General features: G+C 35.8%; 1 protein-coding gene and 1 long non-coding RNA gene across 14 annotated transcripts in view; one reads left to right on the top strand and one right to left on the bottom strand.

The window, feature by feature from the left end:
• Positions 1 to 25,313, bottom strand: part of Rbp6 (RNA-binding protein 6) — a 634,317-nt gene that overhangs the window by 63,342 nt on the left and 545,662 nt on the right. The window lies entirely within an intron of this gene.
• The window catches only part of LOC143897511 (uncharacterized), a 218,694-nt gene that overhangs the window by 64,094 nt on the left and 129,287 nt on the right, over positions 1 to 25,313 (top strand). The window contains exons 4-5 of one of the 3 annotated variants that reach the window (XR_013256941.1): positions 1,107 to 1,750; positions 1,956 to 2,007. The exons of 1 other annotated variant lie outside the window; for it this stretch is intronic. This is a non-coding gene — a long non-coding RNA (uncharacterized LOC143897511). The remainder of the gene's footprint in view (positions 1 to 1,106; positions 1,751 to 1,955; positions 2,008 to 25,313) is intronic. One more of the 3 variants, XR_013256942.1, reaches the window with a different exon arrangement.

The following is a 25,313-nucleotide window of genomic DNA, read 5'->3' as shown; positions in this document are numbered from 1 at the left end:
CCTTTGTCATCTTCAAGGCCTACTTTTTTAAGGCGTTGAGAATGACGAGGGACCGGAACAGGATGAATGTGCTAGCACGGTCAGCGATCCGCGCAAGATCTAATAAATTGTGAATGGTGAGACGATCCTCTCTCGACCAAACTCCGAATTTTCATAAGGAAATTTATCTGTCGTGGCTGGGCGACCATAGCCACCCCGCAAAGCTCCATTTTCGCTCCGCAGCCAACGTACAAAAGAACGTATAACCGCTCTCGTCGATCGGCCTCGCAGGGTTGAATGAGACGAGGAAAAAATGCGTGCTCAGCTGATCGACCATTGGTTGCCAGATGTGCTCATTTCAATAAAAAAAGCTCGAGATATCCTTCATCCCGTTCTCATGGTCCATCCTTTTGGTCTCTGAGAGCTCCTTAAATGATCTATAAGTTTCTCTCAACGGCGTGAAATTACCATCGCAGCTTCTCCATCGCAAAGTTATGGCGCATCCTTCTTACGAGGATGCAAATCGGGATATCTTGAGGATTCATAAAAATCGTAAAGTTATGGCGAAAAAAATTATTTACGATCTCGCGAATGGCCACTCAAATGTATTATGTTGGGCCGATAAAGTGAAAGCTCGTGAGTCTCTCATTATTATGTACGTATATTGTTATCAAGTGATGTATCAAACTGTCGTTTGATTTACAATTAATAATATTCGCAGCACATACTTATTACATAATAAAAAAGACTTAGTGTGTTATGAGAGAATATTTAATTTTTAGACATTGGCTTAAATATCTCGGGAAGACTAACTTCCGTTGCACTAATATGAGCTCCTGAAAAAAAAAAAAAAACAGTTTTTTTAGGAATAGTTTCCAACATAAAATTTGTTGATATTTATTTAAAATTATGTAAACAAAAAACATGTGATATTCTACCCTGATTTATTCTTGCGATTCGTTTTTTAAAAATAATTTTGCGGCGCACATACTAAGAAAATTATTTCTATATATAATCCTTTCAACTATAGCATTATTCTCGCATATTTTTATTCACGCGTACTTGTATTTCTATCTATCTGAACCAAGTGTACCGACTAAACGTACGCATAATCTTATCTTTTACAGGCTATTCCGCTTTTACCGAAGACTGTGAAAACTAAACCCAATCGCCGCCGATTTTGTATAAACGGTTTGTCGCGTCGCATTCGTCGGATTATTCGGATTTCGAGCAATTTTAATAATCAGTATATAACTGCGTCAATTTCCACGTTCTCAGACGTGACGGCTGTCTCGTGCGTGGTCCTTGAGCGGAAAGGTGCCGGGATCGCATAACAAGAACTGCCCAGATCATTTGACTTCACTGTGCGTGGAAGGGTGCTACCATGACGTGTCGGTGGCGAGGGGAGATGATCCTCATTGTAGAGAGCTCGCTTTCTACTTTTCGAGGATCTCTTTTCTCTCTGTCGAACACTATTCAACTGGCCACGCGGGGCTAAGTCCTTAATCGGGCAAATCGAGTCAGTTGTCCGGCTCTGAACGCGTCGAGATAACGCGGTTATCGCGGGCGATTTTTCCACGAACAAACTCGGTCGTTACGTAACGTTTTCGGGAGTGACGTATTAAATTTTGCGCGATTATAGTTATCCGCGTATACGTGTGATGCCGGTGAAGTTGTGTCGAGCATCGAGGGAGCTGACAACCCGAGAGGACAGCCTGAGAGGAGGAGGAGGCCTAGGAAAGGCATCGGGCATCAGCGGAACAACTTAGCGGTAAATATTAATTTTTATTTTGTGTAAGAGTATTTTTTTTGTTTATTCTCTCTTGAGTTTTCTTATTTCACCATAATTTAGAAATAATAGTTAGAATTTAAACAAAATAATGAATCAAACGTTCAATGCGCATAAAAGTTATGTTTTAAAATATTAAATTTTTTGAATACTGTTTTAATACAAATTTTATATTTGTTTATTACAGAATCAACGTAGCTACGTGGCAGATATAATTCCGCTGTTGCGCATCGAGGTTGGTGAGTAATAAATTAACATATTGAGGCATATATATATATGTGTGTGTGTATATATATATATATATATATATATATATACACACACACACACACACATATATATATATATATATATATATATATATATATATTGCTATGAAATAGAAGATTTTTTCTAGTGTTTATAATATTACGCAATAGATATGTGCAATCAAAGAAGGTAAGACGGAGACGCCAATACAGAGCAATATGAAACATGATTTGTATCCTTGTTGGTGCAGCTCTACTCCTTGCGTGAAGAAATTGAACGCATGACGAAGGAGAGAACAACAGTTCTCTGTTCTCACCAGTCTTCTTTCAACTCGGTGGCACTCTACCTTATTCCTTCGCCACCTCTCGTCGTCCCCTTGTTTCTTCCTATACCGCTTGTTCTCCCTCCGTTTCTCGAGTATAATGCGATCCCGCCATTGTGCCGAGCGAGCGCGTGTTAACGTTTAAAAGCCGCGCGGCAGCCGGCGAACGCGTTTCAGAATTTTATCCTGCATTGAGAATAAAGGTAAAAGGTTTCTTTCAAAAGGCACGCCGCTGGAACGATTTAAAACTTGTAAATGGATACGAGGAGTTAGACCTTCGCGCTCTCTTTCCATCTTCCTTCGGCCATACCCTTTCCACCTTCGCCCCTGTCTGCACATAAAACTTCCGCGAACTTTTGTTTGTTTCCCGCGATGCATTTACGACGCGGAATCTCGGTGATCGATACCGAAAGAGCTAGCAAGCAACATAGTGACTATTTTATTTTTAATGTCGTTGAACTTTGATGACTCGTTTTACGAGGAGTGCCGACGATAACGATAACGGTTACTTCACTTGCATGGGTCGCTGTTGAGATTTAACATACCGCTATAGTGTTAGTGTTGCGATTAATTCTTTCGGACAGCAATTTCATTCTTAACACTAATAAGCTAAATAATTATAATATTACTGCTACCTTTCATTTTTTAAATCGTTGAGCTAAGATTAAATTATTTGATAAATCGAGTACTGTTGATAATAATAAAGTTGTATAACGTCAGAGTCATACAATTACTGTCGCCGCGATTATAATAGTATTCTTCGCAAATACTCGATAATACCTCTATAATTAATAATATTACAGCCACTCTATTTTTAATGTCGTCAAACTTTGATGACTTATTTTACGAGCGACATCGACGATACCGATAATGGATCTTTTAACGTAGTTCTAACATTGTAAAAGAGGTCATTTCATGTTAAGATTCAGCAATAAAACTTCGTTATTAATTTTCTCTCATTTAACGTAATGTCCGTCGATGTAGTTGTCGAGTAAATTCATCTTGTAGCGAATGCGCTCAAATTATTGGTCAATAGATGAGTAAAAATAGTATGATGTTGAACTGACAGTTATAATTTTTAACGTCATGTAATACTGACAGTAATTACATTTAATGTCCGCTGTTAAATATGCATATATCATTTACTTATGTTCTATTCTGAATCGCTAATTAGTCACGCGGACTTCCAGTTCCATCGAAGGCTATCGTTATTGAACATATGTATATCATTATACCCGATTATTATTGATTAGGCATTTCAATACACAACACAATCACCAGTTAGGGGTGTCAATTAATCAAGATGGTGGAATACAGGTGCTGGAATTAATTTCGAGCTTCTCATCTTGCCGTGACCTTAATCACTCCTCTCTTTGAGGTGATAATAGCCTAAGTTCCGAAGTAATAAAGACGATTATAGATGTTCCTTCGTATCATTTAATAATTCCGTCATGAAAGTTCCTCGGATATAGGATTTACGCGCGTAATCAATCGTTCAAGCACTTCCGTAACATCAGCAATATTGTATACCGTGTACTTTATCTCCCTGATATCGATACCGATGTTAAGCTCGCAACAACAAAGACGCCCGACGATCAACTAGCGCCTTTCTGTGTAATTAGGCGTGTATTACGTGGCGATCCGGCTGTCGATTGAAATGGTAATAAATCAAGTAAACCACCCGAGAACCAATTTGCGCCTCAACGTACCGTGAACCTAATCGCCTTCTATCGAGACGACCATAATCTAAGTTTCCGAAACAGCGATCGACACGGCCAGATAAACGCTCTGGTTCTCGAAGCGCGATTTCTCGTGCGATTCGTCGCCCAAGTCGCGATTGCACGTCGCGATTGCCACGAATCGCCTTATCGTCGATTGCTTTTCCTTTAACGCGGAATATCAGTAGCCTTCGGGTTTCTTAGTACGATAATCGTTCGCGAACTTGTTTTCTCCGTTATTCTCGGGATGCAGAACCATGTTAAAGCGACAAATCATACATATTTATATATATTACGTATAATAATAATCCGTTTAAAGAACGACGATTCCAAATATTGTTACGATTATTATCAGATAATTCTAAGAGAAAGAGTATTACGCTACATAATAAATATACAGTGAATAGTTATCAAGCTGCACACGAGGCATAAATCGAAGCACATTTTTCATACAATTTAGTGCGTACCGCAAACAGTGTGTAAATAGCTCGTTTATTGTGACCCGTTTATTATGCTTGCAACTGTATAATAATCCCGTTATAACGCTCTTAATTCCTAATTCAGTTAATTTGGTTTAATACAGAGTTGATAAAACGATAACGGGAGTAACGGACGGCGACCGATGCCTTTGACCACTGCCGAGTACGACAGACTTTTAAGTCGTTCCCTAAAGGAGAGGGGAGGTCAGTAGTAACGATTATTGCTAGTCGGCCCAGACCTGTTCCGGACAGGAAGTTAGTGGCCAATAAAGGTCCGTAGCACGTTACTACTGGTCGTACACTCGAGTTACTGAGCTTTCGTTACGGCCTCCACGGATGTACCCGCCCATAACCGATTAATATGTTATTGCATACGAACTATACGCGGTCTATAGACTTTCTCGCATTGACCACGATATCGGTAATCGTTCCTAAAGTTTCTATGACAAGCTCTAAATATCTGCCATCCTTCCGTTTCTCGCGGTGTGTTAATTCGTAATAACTAGTGGATGAGGGACATAAGGTTGACATAACTCCTAACGGTTGATCGTTATTCTAAAAGTCGCATATTGTAACTGCTGTGGCTGACTTGCTGAAATGTAAATTGCTAAGGGCAAAATCATCTTTTATTTTTTTCAAAGCGTGAGATCGGAAATAATGAATGCAAACAAATTTTGAGGAAATCTGGACAATCGTTATCTCAGTTATTTTATAGACATGAAGCTAAGAACTTTTAACGTCTTGAAATGTTTTCTGTGCGAATATATCAATAAATAAAAATCTTTCATCACACGTAACTAATATATGATAAAAAATTTAAGATTAATAAAATAACTCACTCTGGGTACATTGCATTATTATTATTAAATTATTAATTATATTTATTAATATCTGCATGCAGTGTTACGTTGTTAATAATTTCTAGACAGAAAATAGAACGTATTAAAAATGCTTTCTCTCTCTCTCTCTCTCTCTCTCTCTCTCTCTCTCTCTCTCTCTCTCTCATCGCGCGGATATAGTTTATATAATTTAAAATATCTGGCGCGTCATATGGAAACCCCACGAGGTATCAATGTCTTCAAGTTTATTAACAATTCCAAGCTGGTCCTGAAATTTGCTAGAGTAAGTTTGCTCCCAACGGATAACGCTTTTTCGACGTTGTGCGACTCTAAGTTATATATTTATATGTATTACGGAGATATATACACCCTCGACTGTGGGAAATCGCGTCTTACGCTACCGAGCACGTCTTGAGAGTTACCGTGTTGGGAATATTGAGTGGGTTTATGTACTAGATTATGCACTTTGAAGATTTTGTCATTTGGTAATCATTATCTATATTTCGGACTCTCTACTTCTTCCTTTCTCCTTCCCACTCTCCCTCTCTCTCTCTCTCTCTCTGTCTATCTCCATGTTTCTCTTCCCTATCCTTTTACCTTTCTCACTCTCTGATGCGGTCTCAGTTGGGCTGAGTAACGGATATCAACTTGTTGATTTACCGTGCCAACCACGAAGCTGTGGTTCTGAGGCGTCCGAACTCTCTTGGCAAGCCATCACTTTCTAATAGCTGCCCTAAAACTCGTATATAGCTACACCGATCCGTTACTTGGCATCGATCAGCGCTACAGTCCTGCCCGCGTTTGAGCCACCTGGGTATTCGTCGTTACTAATTCCTGAATTATTCACAGACAAGTATTATCACACGTTTCATGTGACATCCTACGTTAGGGGAATACGAGCATATATTAGAGTATATATTTTGAGATGTCCTATATACATAGCATCCAGAAAATCTACATACAAAATGCGCTCATGTACAATACTTCCTCTAAGCTAAAATTTTTATAGCAAATTTAAAATTCATCTGATTTTTACAAATATATGAAAACGTTTTGACTATCAACACTATATTCGTTAATAAAGTATCTTTTTTTCTTTTCTTTGAGTAGATCATTTAAAATTAATTGAAAACTAAAATTTCAATATTAATTTACATGTCTAAAGCGCAAGCAATTCGCTAAAATTTTTAAATCCCTTCACTATTAGATAAAAAATATAAGCAAAAAAGAGAGAGACTAAGCGATTTGATTTAAATTTTTGCACAATATGCGTCAACTCCATAAAACTCATCAAATTATACATATGTTCCTGAAGATATTGCGAAACTTTCGAATTTCTAGTTTAATGACGAAGTTAATTCTTTGTACACAAATATGCAATTATGAAGTGTATTTATAATTTATATTGCCGTAAAACGCGACAATGATGCTGTTAAGAATCTGCCAGAGTCAATACATAAATGTACGCGAGTGTGAATGATGACAGACAACTGGGCGTAGATTACAAACCTGCACGCCAAACAAAACACTCGAAATCCGTTTTTGTCTCGCGTTTGTGCGGTCGTCCCTCGTGGAGTTATGCCGCCATAAATTTTCAGAGATGTCGCGAATGAGTGCCTATATAACCGTAGATTGTCGGAGTAAAAAGACATAGGAGAGGTGCCTCGTCTGCATTTACTACATGCTGATGTAGTATTTTCGACTATGTACATGTATTTTGTCGTATAATATGAAAAATTATTTCTACCTTATTGCAACTGACTGTAATTCAATATTCAGGATTATGCATCGTCAGACATAAATAAATATTAACACATTTACCGCCAGACGTATTTCATGTGACTTTCCGTTAATGCCAATTAAATTATTTAATATTAAAAAGAACAATATGAAATATTTAATTTATAATTACATTATTGAATTGCACAAAAATATAATACGTGATGTATTTGACTATCGCCCCATGACGGTCACCGATGACCGACAAAATGGTGAATCTGTTAATATTATATAATTCATGACATTTCACGGGCTAAAATAAAAAAATATTTAGAAATATCGTATCTAAAAAAAAAAAATAACTAATTTAAATTGTTTTTGAATGCTATTCGAATATTTCGAGTAAAAAATATTCTTTCTAGCCTTGTTCTCATAAAGATTTCAGTGAATACTTTCATATAACTTTCGCTTTTAGTTTTTTTCACTTTAATCATGTTAGGATAAAAAAAAGTTTATACGACATCACAATGCAGTGATTACAGGAGGAACGTGAAGTACAATAATATCTGACATGCAGGAAAAGGATGTTACAGTGGTATCTTGTTAAACAGAGCGATGGCGGAAACGCGTGGCGCGTTAATTAATCACTGTTAATTAGATGTAAGTTTCTTAGATGCGAGTCAACCGCTTTTTGCCGCTGTCGGCTGACAGGCTTCATCGGGGACGAACGGAACTGCAAACTGCACTTTACCACATCTCGCATTTTGCTTAGCACGCAGCTGTGCTGGCGTCAGACTTCGGGCTCGTTCTATCTTCCCGCCATCTTCCCTTACTTTGTTACCCCTCTTCGAGTCCTCCGGGAAGGGGATTAAGCGAACGCACCAAATTGAGGTGCTTAAGTCGTCAAGAAGCAGAGGCAAAGAGGATGAGAGTGTGCGAGAGAGAGAGAGAGAGAGAGAGAGAGAGAGAGAGAGAGAGAGAGAGAGAGACAGAAACGCAGACAGGCACAGAAACTAAGAGGGTAAAGCGAGATGCAGGAAAATTAGACAAAACTCTGAGCTTTCTTCAAGCTGGATTGTGTCTTATGGACAGTTATGGATACGTTCTTTCGTCCATGAAACTCCGATATATCATCGATAATCAAATCAAACGATTGAAAGAATTCGCGGATTTCCGTAATAGAATTCAAAATTCTTTCTATGCATCATTTTCGAGTTTATGAACTATCGTTAACAAAAATTTTATGTTAGAGTTTCGCGCGAATACACTGAATAATCCTAAGCCTAATGTCAAATTCAAAATTGAGACTATTGTCAAAATAATTGAGTGGTCGTCATTTTACAACAACAGAGATTAATGGGAGAACTGCAAAAATCGATCTGCTAAATTGAGCTTTCAAAGCAAGCGGTTCGTACGAATAATAATTTCGATAGTATATCATCTCTTGGTTGATGATATCGTTGTAACCGCTTGATTTGTATCTGCGGGACTGACACTAATCTACTCTATACAATTTCTACGTTTGAAATTTAGCACCTCGGATCGGTTAAATGGCCCATACAAATTTCGATCATTTCATCCAACTCATTTCTACTTTTATCTTTGTTCCGCTTCTATCTTTCGCCCTTTCTCGAACGAATCTTATTGGCCATTGAAAATCGAGGCGAATTGCGGTCAGAATGGCTCCATAAGAACATAATTGAACGGAATCCCTTTCTATTAGGGGCACCCATCATCCGACAGAGCTTGCTGTTCTCGGCCTTCATTCGGCAGGAGGTATAGCGAAGGACGGAAGGAGGGAGTCTTTTCGCCCTTTCACCGTTCTGCTTTTCGCATCTCTTTCGTACTTTCTCCCGGGTCGCATCCGAAAAGCTCCACCTACATATCGTATTTGTCAGGTGCCTAGAAAGGAAAGTGGAGCGCCATTTCGTATGTAAGCCACACCGCGGGTTCCTTCCCGCAAAAATTGTAGCAATTTATTATCACCTTCCCTCGCTAAGAAATGCCAGCGACGCGAAACGCACCCTCATACAGCTTGTTGCGTAATGGCACATCTCCCTTACTGCTTTTGGTAATCTTTCGAGGATGCTAAAGATACGTTTGCCGCTCACCATGAAAACTTTCGTAATACAATTTTGAAATACAGCCGTCATGAACGTAATTGTGGAAAAATTTCAAATATGACAAAAATTTATTAATTTATGTTTTACACTATAAATATTTATATTACAGATTAATCCTTAAAAAATGAAAAAAATCCCAAACAACACTCATTTGTTAAATACTCTTAAAATCATTGACGAAAAAATAACATCTAAATTGATCCTCATTTTACATATACTAGACATAGACATCACAAACGCGCGCTTCGCGCGCGCTATTTAGCTTTAACATTACACAATACACAACTGTCAAATCAAAATATACGAGATGACAGCTGCTCATGAAGTAAGCACAGCGAGAGAACCAAGCGGCATCGCGGAAAAGCGGCAACAATAATAAACTTCGAGATATGCGAGTATCGACTTAACATGCCTTTCTTTAGAAAAAGAGGGAAAAAAATTGATAAGAATATAGATTTTGATAAGTTTGGAAGTATTTAACGAGAAAATTTTTGTTACACACGCTTTAGCGTTAATTTAAATTTTTCATTTTTATTGCCAGAGAATCGAATGACATCGTTAAAGATGCAAATCAAATGTAAATTCCGCAATGTGTTGGAGTTATTTCGACATATTCCGATACGGTTAAAGAAAAGATAACAGATATTTGCTATAATTTTCGATAATGTTATTCTGTCATTCTTTCTAAAAATTTGATACGGTGCTATCTAGCTAAGCGCTGGAAACAGAATGTAAATTTCATTACAACTGTAGTACGGATAAATGAATCAGCATGTATGCGAACTGAATACAGATATTTTGAATATGAAATAAACGCGAAATTTTTTGGTGCGGAATTCCGACCATGCTTCCTCAAATACGTAGCGTTTTCGAGTTCAATACAGTCGAACGGAGATGAAGGAGCTAGTTTTACGAATGGAACCGCCGAATCCTTAATCATAGAACGTCCCGCTTATTTTCATATTCATCTCTTAGTCGGCAAGATCTGCCGTGGAAACGAGTATAGTTGCCATAAAAGGATCGAGTCTGACAGATGAGAAATAGGGATGCGGATGCTGTCGTGGCAGAACGGAAACATCCTCCCGTTCGGTAGCCTCTCCTTATTGTAGCGTCTTGATTATGAACAATAATGAGGGCATCCCCTCGCCTTAATCAACGCCGGTGGAATGGGTCGTCGGCGGCATCTTCGAGTTGTCGAATGTCGAGCGCAATTCTCAATTCGTAGCCTCGCCGAAATAATGAGTCTCGCAATCAGCGCCTAGGAAAATGTTTACGCTGCAATTACCACCGCCCGCATGCGAATTTGTAGGCGCGTCGCCGACGAATATATATAGACGTATTGTGTATGTGCACAATATAATATATATATATATATATATATATATATATATATATATATATAATTTTATACATAATATGTGAGTATCATACGTACTCTATAACAATCAATTGATAGTAATAAGTTGCTTATTAGTAGCAAATTTTGATTATTACACGCGAATTATTTAATACTTTGTATGAATAAAATTTGAAAATTGATTAATTACTTCTCATTTGCAAAGATTTATTAAATCTAATATATTATATATCTAAAAATGAAGAGAGAAAATAAAGTATACCTAGCTCTAGTTCAATCAGAAAATATATGGAAATTAACTTATTTTTATTATTTCTTTCCATATTTTTTTTTATAATTTTCACTTCTGAGAGAATAAAATCGTATGACTTTAATAAATCAGGAAACTAATTATAAAATTTTTTTTATAGTTGGCACACATAAATTTAATTTCGTATTTCCTTGATATAAAAACCGAATATTCTTGACTATTCTACCGTAATAGCATAAAAATAATTTATTTTTTAATTAATTTGTCATTTATTTTTTAGTCAATTTTCAATGTTAATTATCAAACATTGCATGTTTTTTTTAAAACTTTACCTCATATCAGTAATCCTATTTCTATAAGCAAAAGAATTATTTTAAAGCCAGATGTTTTGAAGTCGTGATAGTACCTCGACGTATGAACTCGATCTAGTCCGCTATATGAAAACCGTTTTCGAACTTTTCTACTTTTCCGATGCGAAAGATGGTGCCTATAAAGGAACTGAATAGGGACAAAAATCGACGGAGTATCTCTCCGTCAGATTTGTAAGATCGTAAAGCCTCCACCACGTTGTTATAGTCTACCCTTCTCGTTTTCCTCCGTATCGAAACTACGCAAAGTTTTATTATGAAATAATAAAATATCTGAGAATATCCGGACCTGCGGGGGCTTTGATTTACAGCCCAAGTTTTATCGTGTCGGGTTGAATCAAAACGCGAGAAAGAAAGTAAGAAAGAAAGAAAGGGAAAGAGAGGAAGAGATGTGAATAGCTGTGGTCTTACCCGGTAATATTGCGCCTTGCATTTTACATTAGAAAGTTCGAGCCATTTCCTGACGTCGGTAACGTCGTCGTAAGTCGACGTGAGTGGGAGAGGATGAAAGAGGTAGAAAGGGATCCGGAAGGGAGAGACAGTAGCGCAACGCGATTTCGAAGGTGTATAGAGCTGTATATTCTGTCGTCTTGCTATCTTCTCGAAATTTTTACAATATGATACAGGGCCAGATTTACTGATTTACACACGCTAAATTCGAGATTCGGACGTTTGTTCTATACGGCAATAAAAAACCGTAAGCTGCGCTAAATGCATGCTTCTTTAAAGACATTTCAGTATCTGTCAGATGGCATAATTGTGAGATATCACTGGTAAAAAATTAGGGCTTTCATTCCATACGGACTACGAAAATACATTTATCAGAATACAATAACGCTTCTCAAAATTGAGATTATTTCAGGAATATGGATTTTGGCACTTTGTGCCAATTAAAATTTAGATCGCAAATGAGAGTAAATTTGCAAACATTTATTTTTAATTTTGAGGTAACACGCAGTTCAATTTAGTTCTTAAAAGCTTTTAATAATTTGGCGTTTTTCTCCTCCGAAAAAGTTAATATTAATATTAATTTAGATAATTTTACAATTAGTTAGAGAAGATGCCATTTTTGCTCAGGCTAGATCTTGGTAGTCTAATAATAAGTTAAATCAATTATCGATTTAAGGGGGATTTATTGTTCCAACAAAAAGCTGTTTAAAGCGTTTAAAAACTGACAAATAATCGGTGCGCAGTTTACTGAGTTTGAAATAGTGTACAAAATTCACATAGAAATATTATTATTAAGCTATTAAGATCCAGTCCGACCGAAAGCGATATCTTCTCTAATTAATTGTAAGATATCGATCCTGTTTCTTATTAATGTTTAGGTAATTTTACTTATTGTTGGTGAGTAAATGACGTTATCTATATCTATTTTATATATCTACCTACATATATATAGATACATATATACATAAAAACACGAATTGAATAACTGAAAAACTTGTGACTTACAAAAATTTTTTTTCTCTTTGCTCGCGAAGAACGATTCTTTTACTCCTTGAATTTACTGATCAAATTTTCGTTCGATTTGCGGAAGTTCCTACAATATGCGCGAATTCTCGCGGCATCGCGAAGTTGCACTATTTCCTTCTTCCTATTTCTTTGTCTTTCATTGTGTCGAATCTTGTTTCTTCTTCGTTTCTTTCGAACAAGACTTTATCGTCAGGGCATTACGGCTTAGCAGCGTCTTGAAAAACTTTCCAGTTTTCACCAAGCGAATAGCGAGTCGAAACCCCATATAACTCGATTAGAAAAGACGGAGAAAAAAATTTAAGGTAAAAGAAGGGGCGGAGGGGTATATATATATATATATAGCAGAGTGAAGAAGAACAAGAAGAAGAGTACCTAGTTCAATTATCGGTACGCGGTGGTTGCTTTATTCTTCTTATTTATGTGTCTCTCTTAAGTCTTCCTCGCAATTCCGCGAAAAAGATATGTATATGTATATGTATATAAATATGCTTCTCTCTACTTGCCTTTAAATCTAATATTTTACGATGTCGCGTCGCAACGTGATTAATATTTCGTTATAATGTATAATATTTTGCAGCTAGGATTATTACGATCCAAAATGAATAGCTAAACAAAGTACGCGCAGAAATTAATTACTCTGTAACGACCTTACCAATCTTAAAGCAAAAAGATCCCCGTGGTCTTAAAAAGATGGTTAACCAAAGTACTGGGTAGGAATTAATTACTCTGTAACGTCCCTACCAATTTTATTACGAAAGAATCTTTATGTTATACAGTGAACAGCTAAATGAAATAACCGACCATGATTAAGGACTGGAATATCGTTACTAATTTTCATAAGAAATTCATTCTTCTTGTGCTATTTCACACTTCAATGATAATCGCGGAGAGAGAGATATTTTTACTACGGTACTATTGTCGAGACGATTATAGTAATTATTTATAGTATTAACTGTAATTAATAATTAAAATTCATGCAGAAATGTGTATATAAATATACCGTAAAATTTTTGGATTGCGGAAACAAGAGCTAGGATCAAATTTTGGATAAATTTAAAGAGAAATTTATTCTACATCGTTTACAGAATCTCTGTAACTAATTGGATAATCCCTATATGTATATGCCGACTAACGTGAGACGCGTGCGAAAGGATCGGCACGAGGAAGGAAAAATGTAACGCGCGTGGGCACGACAGGATGAGTGGGGTGAAGCCGAAAGTCCATGGGGGATTTCAAACGTAATAGAGGCGGATACTCTAGCGGCACGCATTATTTTCGTTACGGGGCTGAAGCTGAGGTTTATGGCGCGGGATGGTTATAGTCCGTGATAGCGGTTTATGCCCGGCGTTGCTGACTCCTTCCAGAATTGACGGCTGCCGCGAGCTATTGCTTCCCGTCCGTTTCTTTCCGTTTCTCCGTTTCGCCCTTGTCTGACTCTCTATTGTCATACTCTGTATTATTGCGAAACGTCTATTGTCATTTTCCTGCATTATATATCACGAAGAGATAATTTTTAATCTCGAAATGCATTAATAGATTCGATTAATTAATGTTGCTTGTTTCGATTATCCGGGCTTTCTAAATTGTAACTCTGTTTTATACAAGATTACATTTAAGACTCGTATTAAACTTTGTTTATTTATTTTACTTTCAATTGTATAATCAGTTTTTTGAAAAGTTTGAAAAATTAAAAAAAAGCTATATTTATGTAAAAACTGGTAAATATCTTTAAATGTCTTTTTCCTTTAAATTAATATTATATATTAAAAATTTATTTAATATTTTTTTCTATCATATGAGATATATCTCTGCATGTTTAATGGAGAGATGTTAAATAGGTAGGCCTTTTAACAGAATTTTCAATTAACATGCACGTACAGGTGGAACGTTTTACGATACCTTTAAACTGAAGCGTTCGCGAATTGGACTATTGCGTAATAAAAGTTAATTCGCTTTATTTATTAACGCGCGCGCAACGCGATGCATCCGCTCGTGCTTGATCACCGACAATAATAATCATTATCGACCGCGGCGTTACAATAATTAATTGCTCCCTCGTTCGATGAGGTGAGCGTAAATAATAACGAATTACTATAGGAATATCGAATGAAGTGTATTCCCAAACGCCGCTTAAGCACCGCAAATTATTAATTACCTTCGTTATAATCGAGCCGCGGGTGGATCGTGGCGCATCTATAAATCAGGGTGTTTCTCCCCCGCAGCCGGTGTTTTTCCTCTCCCTCGAAAACGATTAAAATGGCCGGCGATCAGGACGAGGGTGGAGGGAAAGAGACGTACGTGCAGAAGCGAGGGTGAGGCACGGATCGGTGCCTGAAATTAAATGCTCGTATAATTCCCGTTCTTATCGGAATTTCTCATTTTCGAAAATATTATATCCCAATTCGGTACAGGGGAGAAGTATAGGGAATGGGGGAATATAGAATTGCGAGGACCGATAGGACGGATAATTCCGCGATTGTCCAACGGCGCGTTTCACCCTTTGCGTCTATCCGAATCCCCCCTCGCCATTGTCGTCGCTTCCTCCCTTGATCTCACTTGTAAGCATCTTCCTGGCTGCGTCGTTGTAACGGTCCGTAGAACGGCATTACATTAGGCCATAGTGGCCGCAGTAATCTCAGCTATGTGTATCCATTTAGCTCCGGGCATACAGTACGGCCTATCCAGTGTAATCCGAGCTTAATTGCCGGCCGAATCAATGCCATCCGCTGTACATTCGATCCTCCCGACGGTCTCGTCTCCCTCTCCTTCGACTCGGTACTTATTACGCATGGTAGTATCGGTTAAGAGTTATCGATGAGAATTGATAATAATTGAATGGTTTTTGCAAAATAGTCGTCTGTTCTAAAGGTACACGTCACCAAATTACATAGATCAGATGTTACTATAACATAAGAATATACATAATTTATCGGATTTTATATATCATTTCACATTATAAATAATTTTTTTATTACAAGTTTTTCCAGAGAAATTGAAGTAAATTGGGTTAAAATCTGCATTAAGACAACTCTCTTAGGGATATCAAATAACATGAGTCAAACTCATAATAATTATTTATAAAAATTCATATTCTCGCTCTTTCATTTTTCCCATCTTTTTCTTTCTCTTTTAAAATGATTAATTTCCCCTGATTTAACCTAAGAAATAGGAGCAGGATGCTTAACACGCACGTACATGTAAGCAAAATATAATGCAACAGTATTAGAGGTGAAAACGATCGTTAATTAAAAAGACGGTTTAAGACGATATTAGAGACGGTCGTTAACGTCCTTCTCGCAATGCCCGAGAGAGAAGTTTGATGGTACGAAGGTGGTAACAACCCCTTTGGGTGATATGATCCTTTAAACACGATAATACCCAACGATGAGCTTCCGACGTACCTAAGGGAAATTATCGAGTGACTACCATGAAACGAGATAATAAGGTTCGTACGATCGTATGAAGTGCATTTTTCGAACAATCGAGACATTTGTAAATTATTCGTAAAAAATTAAATTTTAGGAATGTTAATGTCGCTCTCTTTTTACACCTAATTACGATCGGCGTCATTTAATAAATGGAAATAGTGAAGAGCATGCTTGAGAAAAAAAAGAGAAGGAGACGACTGTTCCTTGGAGTTTAAATTTAGACAAGTGAGAAGGTTTTTGTAGCATCGCGGCGTTATGGGTTCCGCGGTTTTATTACTCGTAAACCGGAGGAAATGAATGAAAGTGTCAGTAAAGACGCGACCTTCATCTAGAGCTGTTGTGCTCTTTATCGTTTCTGGTTTGTCATCCGGTTCTGTAAATACAAACATATACATGCAATTTATTGACGAAAAGCGCGATATAGTTCCAATCGAAATACAAGCACACATAAGTAATTCAGGAAAAACAATTCACTATATCGCAACTTGCGAGACATACTTTGCACATTACTAAAAAGTTGCCAACACGTTATTAATCATATATAATAGAACAAATTTTCCATGACATGTCTTTGGAAATTAGCTTCTATTTTATTCGTACAAATTTTTATAAACTTGAAAAAATCACAAATGTTTAGTATCATATATTATATATTAAATATTACATGTTAAAAAATTAGACGGAAAGAAAATATCGTTGTTACAAATATAAACGTTTTAAATTATCATTTTTACCCTATCTGCAATATATAAAAGCACAATCAGTTCTATTTAAATAAAAAAATTAAATTGCATATTGAGATCGTATAGGAATTTTCAAAATAACTTTATTCACAACAGTCATGATATAAAGTTTTAAAACAACGTGATAGCATTTTGTGAAATAATTAATCTTTAGAAGAGCGACAATAGAGAATAGAATATTATATTGTATTTAATTCTCGCTTTTTATCGTTAATGAATTTAAAAAAATGTAAAGACATGTGAGAATACATGAAAAAAATTTGATCTTTGTTATGCAACGCTCTTCATTATATATATAATTAATGTATGGTAATTTAACATGCAATTAACATTGTTCAGGGATATCGAAATTAAATATTATTTATAAATGTTACTGCAAATTATATTTAATTTTTCTCATCAGCAATGAATTTAAAAATTACATTCTTAATCATATTTAACGAGAAATAAAAATAAATACGCGTTTATATCCCACTTACGGTGCTTTTTATTACACGACCAGTGGCAGGATAATCTGAGGGTGCAATTAATATAGTTCGGGCATAATGCACTGTAATTTATCGTTTGCCACCGTTACATTTTGCAACATTAAATATCAGCCGTTTTCAGTTGATACTATACGTACGCCAGCTTCTACGCCATTTAATCTTCTTTGGCCTACTAGCATGTCGAGATCGATCGGGGAAGCTTCAAGCTTGCGAAGCAAAGGCTGGCGCACCGCGAGCGCGTTCAATTAATCGTACGGCCGACCAGTGACGAACGGACCGAAATTCCACCCATTTCTTGCAACATCTTGACAAATGGGCCCACCGCCGATCGGCTTTGGGAATGCATCCGCACAACAACGAGCAACTAACTCCTACTGCGAAGATCCACGCGAGTGAGATTTCGGAGCTCCTCATCGGAATTTAAAGTTGAACGAATCATTCGTGGTTGGCGACAAACCCTTCCATTTCCCCTACACGCGCGTTCACCGCGATAAACCGAAAATGGTTAATCTCGTTTTCTGTATACGTATTAAAAAAAGCTCTGTGTCACTCTGTAAACGCTATCACGGGTAAAAATTATATCGTAGAAAAGATCTCGTTGAAATAAATCGCGAAAAATTTCCACATATTTGCGAAGCAAATAATATTCTTTTAGCAAAATGTTATTTCTCCGCTACCATCGTATAACTAATCGTTTACCCGTTTTATTTGCGCAAACATTTTTGTGACCTAGTAACTTTGTTTACTCAAAATATGGTTACATCCCGTAAAGTCCGCCACGCTTATTTAAATGCTACAACCTAATACAACGTAATTGGGATTACCATTCTGAGTTATTCTTTTAAGCGTACTTCCTACGAAGGGAGTGGATTAATTATAATGATCACTGGATCCTATACAATAAGAATGAATCGTCGACTTTCGTTCGTAGTCGAGATACAGACGTACTGGCAATTATATCGCGTTTAATAACAGGAATTCTGCTGCATTTGAGTTCTGTCTTGTCGCAAGCCAGAGGAATTATTCATGTTCTCCTTGCGTGAAAACAGTCTCTCGAAGATACACGTGACTAAAATGCTCCAGCCAAATTGAAATTTGGTCTTGAATCTAGAGTACTGTATGTAGGCATATTGTATATTTAAGATATCTTGAGTTAGTCTTCTCAAGATTCTTGAATTAATCTGTACAGTCCATTATCTTTTAAAAATAGCATCGGTCATTTTTTTTTATTGACTGATATATAACCGATAGAATACGGAATAAAATTTCTGAAGGAAAAACAGATAATAGGTAAAAACTCTTCCGTAAATTTTAAATGGTTTTTATTAAAACGAGATTTTGATTTAACGCTGAGTCTGAAATATTAATCTTAAAAAATGAAAGAAGTTTTGAAATTATTTTCGAAGAAATCATGATTAATCGCGTTTTTATCAAGAACAACTCGATGATGAATGGATTAAGGAATCCAAATATAAGGTGGTTGCTCTAGAATGCTTCGTGCAGTTGAGATATGAATCTTCTATGTATTTGTACGTGCATGCATTATAACGTTCATTTAGCACGTGCAAAAATGTCAACGCAACTAAATATCGTGCACCTGAATTGCATTTCGCCTGTGGATGTGTTCCGGTACCTAAGTGAAATCTCGAGATACCAACACATCCCACATTCTCAAAGGTGACCTCTCCGCGCACGAAGAATGTCTGACCTGGATCCGGCAAAGAAAGTATCTCGGCCGGAAGAAGACGCTTTTAAATCTTGAAAAGGGATTGCTTCGTCGCGTGGAACTCGTTAGGTTCGTACGGCTTTATAAAGAACTCGATTTCTAACGTGCTTTATATGCGTGCTTGAGCCGCGCTAGTAACTTGGCTATATTCTCATGTCGAAAAGTCAAACAGTATACGAACTTTCTGCTAAAAAGTGCTGATGTGTTTCAATTAGTACACAGCTAGAGATTGATTTGTGCAGTACTGATGGTTATTATATATTTCAAGCTAAAATTGCGATGTTGACGCTTTTATATGATTGACTATAATTTATATAGCGTACATATTCTCACTATCATTTGATCTCTCAATGAACACTCTCATTGAGATCAATCTATCGAGATTAATTTTTAAGAACTTGCATTGTAAGAGTTATACAGATATATTTAGCGATATGTCGATTGTTTTTTTCGTAGATTTAATATTAAATCTTCAAAAGTCAAGAATTTAATATAGAGAGATTAGAGAGAAGATTATTTTATCTATTTATCTATTTTATGAAAAAAAAATCAAACAAACAGAAAAATTAATTGAGTTTATAGATGATCAATGCAAGTATTTAAGCTTTTAAATTATAAATGACTGAACGATAAATTAAAGTAAATTTAATTTTAACAAGGAATATAAAATCTTATTAAATTTATTTTAATTAAACGTTACCTTAAAAAAAATTTAAGATAATATTTAATTATTAACATATTTATAATATCTTCAATATAAAATTGGGGGAATTATGCTATAAAAATATTCAAATTGAATTCATATTGAAACTTTTTCAAACGGTATCTAGTCACAAAATGTGTTTATAGAATTAAAAATTTATGTTGTTAGAATTAGAAATATAAACTCCTAGAATTATTTATGTATATAAATTCATGTATCTATGTATTCTGGAGGTTAATAATTGAAAATATTTTAAATACATCAATATTCTTTGCAAATGTTATCATCACATATCGATAACCAATTATATTCTGTTTACGAGCACGATACTGCTTGCAAAATTAAATTATATTTCATGTATTAATTTCTCTCGATTTACCTTTTTTGCTTTCATTTTTACATTAAAATTATTTACTCGTGTTTGCCATCCTTCACATCGAAACCCCATTTTTTTTGGCTGCAGTCAACTTTGGAAAAATTACGCGAGCGAGTGAGATAAATCTGGACAGCGGTATGTAACATTCACATTAGTAGAAAGAAAAAAAATAAAGAGCAAGCAGAGAAACGGGAGGGAGAACGAGAAATAAACATTGACTTTCAAAAGATGTTTTGTTACTCGTTTTTCAGCGATAATGGAAATTAATAATCCGGTTTTCCATTGATGCTTATTATTTATCACTTTGTTTTCCGGGCGATTGTGAAATTCATGTTTCGAGTTGTGAAATATTCACTCCATTACGTCCCAATGTAATTATGGAATTTGCGCAAGAAATTGTTTACGTCGAAGATGACCAACGTTTATATGGAAAATGCGAAACGCGCGCTTTAATGTATAATTTACTTCGTTCCATATCGAAACCAAACTCGCCCACGCGTCCGATAATAATGTCGACCCATTAAACAGCGCGAAAGTTAAATTGTTTTAATTGCATTAAAAAGTTAGAAAAGCGAACCGCACGTTAAATTTGTCGGTTATCGTGGATTTGTTTCAATTAAATGTTTGGAGCAATTATATTATTAGGGCGTGCTCAACGAGTTAAATTATATTGCCGAAAATGTAACGCAATTTTCCTGGATTATATGTGTATAAAGTGAAGCACGATTCAAGCAATGTGAGAGTATTTCACATTATAAGTAGAAATATCTAAAATATATTAGGCACGCTAACGGGGGATTTTAATAAAACAATGAGGCATTTTTAGTTTAAAAGTTTTGCTAATATACATTCTAGACTTTAAGTCTTTAATCCTTTAACTCTTTCATATTTTTCACACTTATATTTCTTTATTATTTACTCTAAGAGTGTAAACACGTTAATAAAACTAAATAAGATATATCACCAAGTATATATTAACATATAATCTTATTTGCCTTATTTTTATTACGGATTTAAAGTAATAAAGTGCCATCTGCGTGAAAGGGAAGTTTTTTTTTCTATTACATATTTATTTGTACGTTTAATTTTTTAATTCAGATTCAAATAAAACTGAATTCCTTATAAGTATATCACAATGTGAAATAAGTTTTGAAATTGTAGAAAAGAATATTAAACTCTTTTTCTATCTTCCTCTTTGTTAATAATTTATATGATACTTTTCACTTATCCGTCTGTAAAACTTTTTGCACTCATCTTACCATCTCATTGCTCCAGTTTATTCAAGATTATTTGTATAATACCCAACGCTTTCCATAATATTCAATATTTCGCCACGGTGCGTGCGACCAATACTCGAAGCATACGTTTATATTCAATTGGATGCGATAGTGATATCCCAAATCAACCACTGTATCGCACGACTGAGATAACATCTCGTTATACCAAAAAAGCAAGCAAAGTTAAACGGGTATCGTAAAATCTGAAAGGCCGGGAATCCGTGTCTAAATCGAAGAAATGTTTGGTATAGAGACTAAGCAAAGAGCATTTCTCTCCGTGTTCACGGAACCGCGTTACCCCTCGGACGGCAGGACGAAGGAATTGGTTGGTTCGATCGTGTTTCCTGACCATGGCGCCTTCCAGATCCCGGGATTATGCCGAGCTGACACGAGACGTTACTATACGTCCGATGGCATACGTAGAACGGACACGGAAAACACTTCGGCGGACGTTGCACAGTACTAAATCCCGGGATCACGATATTGTGCCTGTTCCCGAAAACCTTCTAATCTCTGCCGCGGACTGCGGAAATAAGGACTCCCGTCGAATGTACGGAATCGTTGTCTCAATAGCTTACACTAAGTACTGCTAAAAATCCTGGTTGCCCTAATTTATTGTTAGTCTTTTGTCATTCCCAGATAAGATAAAAATAGAACATAAGTTAACGATTGATGTATAGAATATTTCAAATACGCATCATACATATAAACATTGAAATGTAAAATTTTACTTTAGCAATGTAGACCTGAAAAAATTTTCTTCTTTTATTGCACATTACAGAAAAATACTTAAGACTTATTGAATCAATTACATATCATATTTCACTTTAATTTGTATGAGAACAAACTACTTTAAATTGCGTCGCGCTGATAAATAGCACTCCAAATAGTTCGAAATATGTTTTACTTTATCGTGTAATATGCTGATTTTCAATTTGCGATCATGAGCTCTGTCTACATTTCTCTAGAAATCACTGTTTCGTACATAATTTTCCGAAAATCAGATGCTTTAGAATTTTTTACGTATCTGCTGCGAAAATAGAGTGAATAAAACCAGGTTAAAGATGTTCGACTTTGACGCGGTGTGAAGAGACATCTTGTCACGGTTTCATGGCACTGGGATGAACAAAGGCGGCGAAACGCGCGCGGCGAAATAAGTAAATTCCACGTGGAAGGTATTTGGAAACGCGCGTAGACCTACGAAACGTCGTTTCGATATCCTGGAGAAAGGAGGGTTTGACACTAACATATCCGCCCGAGGGTGATTGAAAGATATGTATTTCCGTAAAATTTCTAGAGTAGCGATTTTAACCTCTTTATTTCAATTCTTATAAGAATGTCTTCTTATGTTAGAGGCACAAGAGAATATTCCGATCATGGAAAATAAGATCACGGTAGAAGATAGAAGATATTCTGTAGAAAAATTGCTTTATGCGACACTTTAATTTTAATAGGAATACTTAATGCCTAATCACATTTTCGTTAAGAACAAATTAGTTAGAAATTTGAATGTAAAAAGATTGAAATTTGCTAAGAACTATAAGGACTTGAAAGATCGAAAGTTGCTATTAATTGTAAAACAGATTAAGTATCTCTCTTTTCTTTCCTTAAATAAGTACAACGCGGCTATTGAAAATAAAATAAAATAAAATAAAATACGTTGATTATATTATACGTGTAATCATGGAATTTGTGTATTCACAAGGCAAATCATTTATCCGTTACGTCATAGAGACAAGACAAACAGTAGTCCTCGCTTTTTGCTTCTCACTGAAGCGTTTTCGGACTTCTTTTCACACCGGTGTTTGTTACTCGAATTCCAGCATCGAAGGGGCTTATTGTTTTAACCGCTTTGTGTGTGAGTCAGTCACGTTGCACAACGCTGCCGTTTCGCTCCATGCAAATTGCTGAGCTCGGCGAGATGCATACGAGCGTCAGAGTCGAGGATTCGCGCTCGTTCGTCTCTGTCAAGTCTGCGCGCGTTCTCCAGGCATGGAGGTTCTGGAGAACTCCCGAAGATTGAATGTCGCGCAAATTTAGCGTCAGTTTGACACTCATTGCTGCGGGAATCACCTTTGATGATGGCATTAATAATCGACCCGCTCAGCAGCTCTTTGCAGCCGTTTAAACATTTAAAACGGTGCGAATAACTAGGAGTGAATTCGATGTTCTGCATACGCGTGCGGAATTGATTCAATATTGAATATTTAAACATTTTCCTACATATAGAAGAATATTTCGCATAAAGAAATGTGATCCATTTCAACGCGCGTGTAGATTGAAGAAATATAAAGGACAATATTTGCAAAAGTAGAATTTATGCGATAGAAACTCTCTAATTAGTATTGCTAAAGTCAGTTTTGAGCATAAATCTTATTTTTGGATATTTTGAAAGAGAAGAGAAAAAAGATTTTACATGTATATTTTTCATGGTATGTGTACGCGTGTATGTGTGAGCGTGCGTGCGTGTGTGTGAATGTATATTATCCTGATTTGTATTACACTGGGTTACTATTGAAACGTCAACGCTTTACGGAGCATTAAACGAATCATTTTGGATCTGCCTCTGACATCAGATAATTTATATTCAGACCGACTGAAAACGAACGGGAGGGTCAGAGTAGGAAAATTAATCAATTCTAATTAACGCAGCCAATCCAAACGGCTAACTTCGTCATTGCTTTTTTTTATTCATTATTCTGACACTTTTCTCTCGGTGTTGGTGCAGATTATATTTTTAACCTGTGTGTATGCTCTCACGTAATTTTTTCCCATAAAAATCATAAAAAAGTGACTAAAAATAAAAGATTGACCATAAAGCGATTTTACTGTTTCAATTTAAAATATTAAAGTCCCGTTTGCAAAAATTTCTATTTATAAAAGTGACTGCACTTTCAATATATACTATATATAAATTCACAAAATAACATAATACACAATGTAAAAAATTGATCGTCGAGATCATTTGGTAAGCACAAAATTGATTCAGTATTTTTCATACTTAGACATTATTTTTTTTAAATAATTAAAATAAATAAATTTTATTTTAAAAATAATTTTGCAATAATTTCTATTCTACCGCGAAGAAGCTGAAATAACTTGAATAAAAATATAACATATTAAACATTTAGACGAAAAGAACGGTTTTGCTGAAGTATCTAAAAATTTAATTAGATACAGATCTGAAAATAATTTTGTTGGACCATCAAAATAATTATGTAGAACACTCAAATTGATTGCTAAAATATCAAAATTTTTTACAGCATTATTATCATACTTTAGCGACCTACCATAATTAGTTTGATAGTGCAACAAAATTATTTTCAGATCTGTATCTAGCTAAATTTTTAGATACTTCAAAACCGTTCTTTCCGTGCAATATATAATAAATTAAGCACACGAATTCTGCAATATGGTTTTTTTTCTTAGATCTGATTATATGTTTAAAATATTTAACTTTAATGATGGTTAAAATGTGCTATTAATTTATTTTTATATTTTTGTAATTATCTTCGTAATAATTATAATATTAATTAATTTATGTGCGCGATTTGTATTATTTATATAAAGAAGGAAGAAGAAAAAAGAGTAGAGATATAATCGATCTTAGTATTGCGGACCATTCGACTTCATTTAATATTGTTTGTCGTACAAAGTAGATAAATACGAATTATAGCTAGGGATAACGCGAATGATCAGCTGTTATGCTATCTCTCGCATTATTGTACAAAGGGTAGGATATGTACAATTCGCGATAGAACAAACGACACCCATACGAGCACGATCACGGCATCTCCCTTGATAAGCGACTTTGCGATAAAGATTGATTACGATTCTTTTTGTGACTCCGAAAACGCGCGCGCCCCCGATTTTCGCCGCTTTCATGAACGCGATCATGGAGAAA

The sequence above is a fragment of the Temnothorax americanus genome, unplaced genomic scaffold, assembly GCF_048541705.1.
Source record: "Temnothorax americanus isolate GAGA-0224 unplaced genomic scaffold, ASM4854170v1 Scaffold1, whole genome shotgun sequence".
Lineage (NCBI taxonomy): Eukaryota > Metazoa > Arthropoda > Insecta > Hymenoptera > Formicidae > Temnothorax > Temnothorax americanus.
The sequence above is the reverse complement of the archived record's forward strand: the minus strand, read 5'-3'. Positions and strand labels throughout refer to the sequence as shown.